Source organism: Lutra lutra, chromosome 5 (genome assembly GCF_902655055.1).
Source record: "Lutra lutra chromosome 5, mLutLut1.2, whole genome shotgun sequence".
NCBI lineage: Eukaryota > Metazoa > Chordata > Mammalia > Carnivora > Mustelidae > Lutra > Lutra lutra.
In genome coordinates this window covers 79,359,892-79,370,048 of record NC_062282.1, presented here as the reverse complement: position 1 = coordinate 79,370,048, position 10,157 = coordinate 79,359,892, and the positions used below count along the sequence as shown (strand labels likewise).

General features: G+C 36.1%; 1 long non-coding RNA gene across 1 annotated transcript; it reads right to left on the bottom strand.

Annotated features, from left to right (window-relative positions):
- Positions 1 to 3,152: 3,152 nt before the first annotated feature.
- LOC125100829 (uncharacterized) lies at positions 3,153 to 6,276 on the bottom strand. The gene is made up of 3 exons (XR_007127670.1): positions 6,220 to 6,276; positions 5,243 to 5,389; positions 3,153 to 3,363 (listed from the first exon to the last, which is right to left on the bottom strand). It is a non-coding gene; the product is annotated as an uncharacterized LOC125100829 (long non-coding RNA).
- Between the last annotated feature and the right edge of the window lie 3,881 nt (positions 6,277 to 10,157).

Here is a 10,157-nt window from a genome sequence, read left to right as displayed (position 1 = left end):
AACACATACAAATGGCCAATAGACATATGAAAAAATGCTTCACATCACCCAAGATCAGGGAAATACAAATCAAAACCACAATGAGGTACCACCTCACACTAGTCAGAATGTCTAAAATGAACAAGTCAGGAAATGACAGATACTGGAGAGGATATGGAGAAAGAAGAACCTTCTTACACTGTTGGTGGGAATGCAAGCTGGTGTAGCCACTCTGGAAAACAGTATGGAGGTTCCTCAAAAAGTTGAAAATAGGGTTACCATATGACCCAGCAATTGCACTGCTGGGTATTTACCCTGAAGATACAAATGTAGTGATCCCAAGGGTCACACGCACCCCAATGTTTATAGCAGCAATGTACACAATAGCCAAACTATGGAAAGAGCTCAGATGCCCATTGCCAGATAAAATGGATAAAGAAGATGTGGTGTATATACATACAATGGAATACAACTCAGCCAGCAAAATAAATGAAATCTCGCCATTTGCAATGACATGGATGGAAGTAGAGGGTATTATGCTAAGTGAAATAAGTCAATCAGAGAAAGACAATTATCAAGTGATCTCACTTGAATGTGGAATTTAAGAAATAAAACAGAGAATCATAGGGGAAGGGAGGGAAAAATAAAACAAGATGAAATCAGAGAGACAGACAAACCATAAGAGACTCTTATTCATAGGAAACAAACTGAGGGGTGCTAAAGGGGAGGGGAATGGAGGGATGGGGTAACTGGGTGATGGACATTAAGGAGGGCACCTGATGTAATGAGCACTGGGTATTACATAAGACTGATGAATCAATGACTTCTATCTCTGAAACTAATAATATATTATGTTAATTAATTGAATTTAAAATAAAAATTTTTAAATAAGTAAATAAAATCTTTAAAAAAGAGCAACAAAACGATGAAGATGAGGGGAAAAAAGAGAGAGGCAAACCATAAAACAGACTCTTAACTATAGAGAACAAACTGAAGGCTGCTGGAGGGGAGGTGGGTGGAGGGATAGATTAAATATGTGATGGGTATGAAGAAGGGCATTATTGTAATGAGCACTAGCTGTTGTATGTAAGTGATGAATCAACAAAGCCTACACTAGAAACTAATATTACACTGTATATTAACTAACTGGAATTGAAATAAAAACGTGGAAGAAAAAAAGAACAATAGGTTATACTATGAACATCTATAGTCCAACAAACTAAATATGCAGGTGAAATGGAATAATTTCTAGAAAGACACAAACAATCAAAATTAAGTCAAGAATACATATAAAAATCTGAATAAATCTGTAACAAATGAAGATATTGGATTAGCAATAATTTTTTAAGAAAAACCCTCCCAACAAGGGAACCTAGGTGGCTCAGAGGGTTAAGCCTCTGCTTTCGGTCGTGATCTCAGAGTCCTGGGATTGAGCCTCGAATCAGGCTCTCTGCTCGGCAGGGAGCCTTATTCCCCCACCCCATCTGCCTGCCTCTCTGCCTACTTGTGATTTTTCTCTCTCTCTCTCTCTCAAATAAATAAATAAAATCTTAAAAAAAAAAAAACCTCCCAACAAGGAAAAGCCTAGAACCAGATAGTCATTTAAAGGAGAAGTAACACTAATTATTTACAAAACTCTTCCAAAAAATAGAGAATGGAACACATCTTAAGTCATTCTATGAGGCTACTGATAACAAAACCAGACAAAGGCATCACAAAGAAAAAGCCCTACAAATATCTCTTACAAATACAGACACAAAAATACTCTACAAAATACTAGAACATTGACTCCACCAATGTTTTTTTAATTTTTTTTAGAGAGGGAAGTGGGGAGGGGCAGAAAGAGAGGGAGAATGGAGCCAGACTCAGGGCTCAGTCTCACAACCCTGAGATTATGAGCTGAGCCCAAAACAAGAGTCAGACACTCAACCAATTGAGCCACCCAGGCACCCCTGAATTCAGCAATGTTTAAAAAGAATCATGCATTGTGACTAATCAATGTAATCCTGGTAATGCAAAGTTATAAACCTCATGATCATCTTGAAGGGCACTTCTCTTTTCATATTGGGATATAGGAAGTCCAAACGATAACACAAAGATCTAAACATGACTAGATTTTGAGGTTTTCCCCAAAAGGGAATATCAATTTTAAGATACATTAAGGTGGTACTGTGAGCAAAGAAAAAGGAGGAGAAGGAGTAAATTTAAGGAATCAAAGAAAGTTAAACAAGGTCTTGGAGGTGGAGAAGTGTAAGAGAAGAGTAGGGGATAGGTAAAGAAGTATAACAAGGTTTTATGGATATACAAATGAAGCAGTTCTAAGTTTCTCAAGTATTTAATTTGCTTTAGCTAAGGATTTATTTAGTGAGGCAATTTTAGTGAGTCCAATTTCAAGATGGAAAACTATTCATACCAATTAATGAAAGTTTGCCACTGGAAAGATCTTCTCACATACTTTGCATTCACAGATTTTCTCAAATATGAATTCTCTGAAGTTGAGTAATTTGATAGCCATTACTGAAGTTCTCTCCACAATGTTTTATATTAAATGTTTTTCACATGTATGAATTCTCTTTTGCATGTGAGGGTGACTTCCTTGACTACAGGCTTTCTCACATTCTCTACACTCAATAATAACTCACACCAGTATAAATTCAACAACACATATTAAGGTTTGAATGATATGTAAAAGCCTTCCCACATTTCTTGCATTCAAAGAGCTTTTTACCAATATTCTATTCTCAAGTAACTTGTTTTTGCATATTAATGGTTTTCCCATTTTTATTACATTCATAGGGTTGTTGTGGGGTTTTTTTAATGATATTCATAATCTGATGTTAAATAAGTTGTCTACATGCAGTAAAAACTTTATTAAATTTCTTATACCCATAAAGCTTTTCAGCAGTATGAATTCTCTATATTATAATAATGACTGAATTAGGTCTAAATATCTTCCCAAATTTCTTACATTTAATCAGGTATCTCACCAGTATGAATTCTCTAGATTGAGTGACTTGTCCACACACAATAAAAGCTATCCCACATTCCTTACATTCATAAAGAGTATCATCAGTATGAATTCTCTGATGGCAAGAAAGAACAATTTTAAGTCTAAACACCTTCCCACATTCTTCATATTCCTGTGATTTCTCAACCTATATAAATTCTCTGATGTTGAGTAACTTATCTATACATAGTAAAGGCTTTCCCCATTCCTTACATTCACAGAATGTATCAGCAGTATGAATTCTCTGATGTGAAAGAAGAACTCAATCAGGTCTAAAGACCTTCCCACATTCTTTATATTCCTATGATTTATTACCTGTATGAATCCTCTCCTTGGATAAATTGTCCACATACAGTAAAGACTTTATTGCATTTCTCCTGTTCATTAAAAAAAAAAAATCTCACCAGTATGAATTCTCTAATATTTAGTAAGGACTGAATTAAGTTTAAACATCATGCCACATTTTGTACATTCACCAGGTTTCTTGTCAGTGCAATTTCTTGATGTTAAGTAACTTGTCCACACACAGTAAAGGCTTTCCTACATTACTAATATTCACAGAGCTTATCTGCAATATGAATTTGCTAGTTTGTGAAAACTCAGCTCTAAAGACCTTCCTATATTCCTTATATTCATAGACTTTCTCACCAGTATGCATTTTCTGGTGGTGACTAAATTATTCACACAAATATTGATGTTCTCAAATTCTTTTTTTAAGAGTTTATTTATTTGACAGACAGAGATCACAAGTAGGCAGAGAGGCAGGCAGAGGTGGTTGGGGAGGGGGAGCGGGCTCCCTGATGAGCAGAGAGCCCAATGCAGGGCTCAATCCCAGGATCCTGAGATCATGACCTGAGCTGAAGGCAGAGTCTTAACCTACTGAGCCACTCAGGAGCCCCTGATGTTCTCAAATTCTTAACATTTATAAAATTTCACCCTATATGAATTCTCTATATTGGTAAGGACAGAATTAAATTTAAACACCTTCTCACATTCCTTACTTTCACTGTGTTTTCCACCACTATGAGTTTTCTTTTTTTTTTTAAGATTTTATTTATTTATTTGATAGACAGAGATCACAAGTAGGCAGAGAGGCAGGCAGAGAGAGAGAAAGGGAAGCATGCCCCCTGCTGAGCAGAGAGCCCAATGCGGGACTCGATCCCAGGACCCTGAGATCATGACCTGAGCCAAAGGCAGCAGCTTAACCCACTGAGCCACCCAGGCGCCCCCACTATGAGTTTTCTTATGTTGAGTAAATTGATACACATTACTGAAGGACATTCCACATTCTTAATGATTATACCATTTTTAGAGAAATTTTTCTTAGTTTTGAGAAAAAGATTAGATTTATGATATTACTTATGCAGATGTTACCAGTTAAACTGTTCTAATAATACTGTAAGGATATGAATTACTTTTTAAATGTCTGTAAGTGGTCATTGTCGTAGATAATACTTGGGATAAAATATTCCTTTGGAGTTACTTGACACCTCTCAAGCACGCTTTCACACCTTCAATCATTTCTGAAAATAGAGGACTTGAGTTCAACTGTATTATTTCTTAATCTGGTTCCTTAACTGGTGGATCACATATTTAGTGGACACTCTCCAGAATTCTGGGTTCAAATGTTGTTGTGACAAATAGAAGAAGCTTCAGAAGTAGATTGGTATGCTTCTAATGGCATTCTTAGCAGAAATAATTTTACTGAGTGCCTGGGCGGCTCAGTCAGTTAAGTGTCTGCCTTTGCCTCAGGTCATGATCCCAGGCTGTTGGGATTGAGCCCTACATCAGGCTCCCTGTTCAGGAGAGGGTATGCTCCTTCTGCCCCTTCCTGTCTTGTGCATGTTGGCACACACTCTCTCTCTCTTGCTCTCTTAAATAAATAAATAAAATGTTTTTTTTAAAGAAATAATTTTACTAGTAAGCCCTTTTTTTGTACTTAGTGGGGGGTTTTTGGAGTTTTTTTGGGGGGGTTGTGCAGCTTACTAGATAAAGCCTTCCAATAACATTGTAAACACATGATTTTTCCCTATGAATATGCTCCCAATTAAAAACAAACTAAACAATAAAAAACATACAATGCATAAAAACATCTGTATTAATTTCCCAGGGCTACGGTAACAAATTACCACAAACTTGATTACTTTAAAAAACAGAAATTTATTATCTCACAGTTCTAGAGGCCATACTGTGATATTAAAGATGTTAGCAATGTTTCACTTCCTCTAGAGTCTCTAAGGGAGAATCCATACTTACCTCTTCCAGCTCCTGGTGGCTCTATTCTGGCATTTCTTTTGGCTCTATTGCTCCAGTATCTCCCTCTACCTTTACATGGCTCTCTTCTTTTCTATATTTTCTTCTTTCTTTCTTGCAAGGACACTTGCTATTGAATTTTGAGTCCACCTATGTAACCCAGGATATTCTAAGGTGATTAATTAATTACATCTGCAGAGTCTTTTTTCAAAATAAGGTAACATTCAGAGGGAACACATATTAGGACATGGACATATATCTTTTGAAGGGCCACTGACCAACCCACTACAGTATTCAGTAAAGTTAAATACATAATTCTGATTAAAAATAACTATTAGGAATATTTATTTTCTTGAAAAATTATATATTAAAAACTATAGCATAAATTACACTTGATATAGAAATTTCATATGCATTATCTTTAAGATTGGAATAACATAAGATCAGATGAGCCTACCCACAATAGTGAAAGCAATCTTCTGTTTTTAGTCTATCAATTCAAATGTTAACTCATTCAAAAACTCCCTCACAGACCTACTAGAATAATGTTTAACCAAATATGTGGTCACTCCATGGCCTTGTCAAACTGACACAAAAAATTAACCATCACAGTATGTCTTTGTTCTTAGGAAGTAGATACATAAAGTATTGCAGTATAAAGTATGATGTCTTCAACTGACTATAAAATGGCTTAACATTTGTAAAATTCATGTAACATTATAAAAATCATTCAATGTCTTACTTTCTATTTCTCTATATATATTTCATATATATGTATACATATATCAAATACACATAAACAAATGTAGACATAGATATATAGATATCTCCATATAGAGAGAGAGAGAATGTGGTGTTAATGATTAGTAAATATAAGTGAAGGATATATGAATGTTCATTGACCGATTCTTGCAAGTTCTCTATAGATTTAAAGTTTTCAAAGTTGAAAAAATACCAAGAATCTCACTATTTTGTGGTACCTGGGTGACTCAGTTCGTTAAACATCTGCTTTCAGCTCACATCATGATCTCACGGTCTTGGGATCAAGTCCTGCATCAGGCTCTCTGCTCAGCAGGGTGTCTGCTTCTTCCTCTCCCTCTGCCACTCCCCGCTGCTCATGCTCTCATTTGCTCTCTCAAATGAATAAAAATCTTTAAAAGAAACACAAAAGAATCTCACTGTTTTTTTCCCCAAATGCTACCACCATGCCCAAAGTCATCATAACCTCTCATTGGGATTACTGAAATAGCCTCTTATTATATCTTTCTGCTTTTACCCTTTACTCCCTGCATTACATTTTCAACATGGCAGCCAGGCTGACTCTAGCTATATCACTCCCATCCTGAAAAGAGAAATACTAGATTCCCATTTCACTCAGAATACAAGGCAAAGCCTTACTGTAACAAAGTCCAAACTGTCTGGTTCTCCCATTACCATCCTGACCTCATTTCCTACTGCACTACTGATCATCCTTTCTCTGCTCTAGCCACACTAACCTTTGTGCTATTCCTTGAACAAATCAAGAACATATCTTCTTTTTTAACTTTGCTCTAGGCTTTCCTGTCTGCCTGGAATGTTTTCTTCCCAAAAAACCATTTAGCCAATTCTTTCAGTGAGTACGTAGTGATCAATCACATGGATTCTACTCAAATCTGGAAGTGCCAAGCCTGATAACAGATTGCTGTCATTCTTGTTCACATCCTTAAGCATTTGGTTTTTCTTCTACAAATAGCAGCACGAATTGTCAGACATTACTTAATGAAATCTTTTTTAAAAGATTTTTAAATTTATTTGTTTGTTTGTTTGTTTGAGAGAGAGACAGAGAGAATGAGCCCAAGCAGGAGGACCAGATGGAGAGGGACAAGCAGATTCCACACTGAGAACAGAGCCAGAAGTGGGGCCCACTCCTACAACCCTGAGATCATGACCTGAGCGGAAAACCAAGAGTCAGATGCTCAACTGACTGGGCCACGCAGTCCAGGTTACTGGGCCACCCCACTTAATGAAATCTTGAAGGTTACATCTATCACCTGAAATAATTACCATATCAGTAGCAGAAGAAGATGAAGAACAAAATCTTGTTATATACTTACAAAAAATCATTGTAGATCTAAAGCCTTTTTACAAAGATGACTTCTTAAAAATTTTGCCTATCAAGAGAAGAGGAATGAAAGAGGTTTTTGTATCTCAGGTTCCTCATTTTAGATTATTGTTAAGGGTAGGTTTTGCTTGCATTGCTTCTTTTTCATCATATCTTCAAATTCATGGAAGATTCGAATTCCAATTGATTGTATGGCAGCAATTGCAGTAGTCACTCTGTGGTAAGCAAATTTTCTTGGGATAATTGGAGAAAACATTTGCTTTATTGTTTGGGTTTTTACTTTAAGAAAAAAAAACTATATACAACTTATTTGGGTTTCATCTCTAGTATTACCATTTAACCCTTTCTTAGATTTTCTATGTCTCTGCTTACGTTATCAATCTCTTGTGTGTTTTCCACCTTTTTATTAGAGACCTTAGTATTTTAATGCTAATTATTTTAAATTCTAAGTACTGTAATTCCAATATCTCTGTCATATCTGAATTTGGTTCTAATGTTTGCTCTGTCTTTATTTCTTTTAACATATCCTGTAAAATTTTCTGAAAGCTGGACATATTGTATCAGGTAAAAGGAAATGAAGTAAATAGGCCTTTTCTGTGAATTTTTATTTTCTTGTCAGGAGTTGTTTTTTACTGTTTCATTTACCTAGAAGCTGTTTTTACATCTAGCTATAGGTATCAGAGGTTAAAATTCCCTCTAATGTGCTTGGTTTTGTCTCCTCTGTTGTCTTTGGATTTCCTTTGATGCTCCTTCTTAAATAAGATCTGAGACATACACTACTTTCAGTTGCAATTTTCTATTATACAGGGGCCCTGTTGATGTGGTGGTATGTTGTGGGAAGAGGGGAAGTATTCTAAAATTTTATGATCACATCTCAGTCTTTAGTGAGCCTGTGCATGAGCTATGACCTATACCTGTGCTTTTCTGTTTTTCTGTCCCCCCCCTGCACTTTTTTCTAGCTTTATTGAGATAGAGTTGACATTCAACATTGTGTAAGTTTAAGGTGTATGATGTGATGATTTTATATATGTATATTTTGCAAAATGTTTACTGCAATAAAGTTAGCTAATATATCCTTTATCTTATATAATTACCACCTTATGTTTTTGTTGTGGTGGTGAGAACATTAAACCTATACTCTGATAACAACTTTCAAATATATGATATAGTATTTTGACTATAGTAATAATGCTATACATTAGATCCCCAGAATTTATGTACCTTATAACTGAATTTATGCTCTTTACCAACATTTCTCCTTTTCTTCACCCCTCAGCCCCTGGCAAGCACTATTATACTTGTTTCTTTTCTTTTCTTTTCTTTTTTAAGATTTTATTTATTTATTTGACACAGAGAGAGAGTGAGAGAGGGAACACAAACAGAGGGAGCGGAAGAAGGAGAGGCAGGCTTCCTGCCGAGCAGGGAGCCCCATGTGGGGCTCGATTCCAGGACCCTGGAATCATGACCTGAGCCAAAGGCAGACACTTAATGACTGAGACACCCAGGTGCTCCTATTCTACTTGTTTCTATGAGTTTGATGCTTTTAGATTCCACACGTAGGAGAGATTGTACAGTATTTGTCTTTCTCTGACTTATTTCTCTTAGAAGAATAATGTTCTCAAGTTCTGTCCATGTTTTTGCAAATGGCAGGGTTTCCTGTTTTTATGGTGTGCACACACACATATACAAACACACACACACATAGATGTATGAAATATGTGTTTATATATGTATATATGTGTGTATACATATATATGTATAATGAATATATATGGCACATATATATTCATCCATTGAGGGACACTTAGGTTGACTTAGGTTGTTTCCACATCTTGGCTATTGTGAATAATACTTCAATGAACATGGGAGTGAAGATAACTTTTTGAAATAGTGATTTCATCTTGTCCATAAATATACCCACATGTGGGATTGCTGGATTATATGGTAGTTCTATTTTTAATTTTTTGAGCAAACTCCATACTGTTTCAGTAGTGGCTGAACCAATTTACATTCCTGCCAAAAGCGTCAGAGTTTCCATTTCTCCACATTGTTGCCGGCATTTGTTATTTCTTGTGTGTATGTGTTTTGTTTGTTTTATGCATAATAGCTATTCTGACAGGTTTAAGATGAGACCTCATTTATGGTTTTGATTTGCATTCCCTGATTATTAGTGATGTCAAGCAAGTTTTCATGTACATTGTTCATTATTTGCTTATCTTCTTTGGAAAAAATATCTCTTCAAATCATCTCACCATTATTTTTTTTATTTTAAAGATTTTATTTATTTATTTGACAGAGAGAGAGATCACAAGTAGGCAGAGAGGCAGGCAGAGAGAGGGGGGAAGCAGGCTCCCCACTGAGCAGAGAGCCCGATGCGGGGCTCCATCCCAGGACCCTGAGATCATGACCTCAGCCAAAGGCAGAGGCTCAACCCACTGAGCCACCCAGGCTCATTATTTTTTTAAAGATTTTATTTATTTATATGAAAGAGAAAGAGAGTGCACGAGTGGGGATGGGGGTGGGGGAGAGGTAGAAGGAGAAGGAGACTCTCTGCTGAGCAGATCCCAGGACCTTGGGATCACAACCTGAGCCAAAGGCAGACGCTCAACCAACTGAGCCACCCAGGCACCACTCATCTGCCCATTTTACACTGTTTTTGTAATTTTTCATTTGTATGAGTTACTCATGTATTTTGGTTATTAACTCCTTATGAGACATAAAGTTTACAAGTATTTTCTCTGATTCTGTAGATTGCCTTACTGGTTTTCTTTTTGAATATTTCTTTTGCTGTGCAGAAAGATTTTATTTTGTTATAGT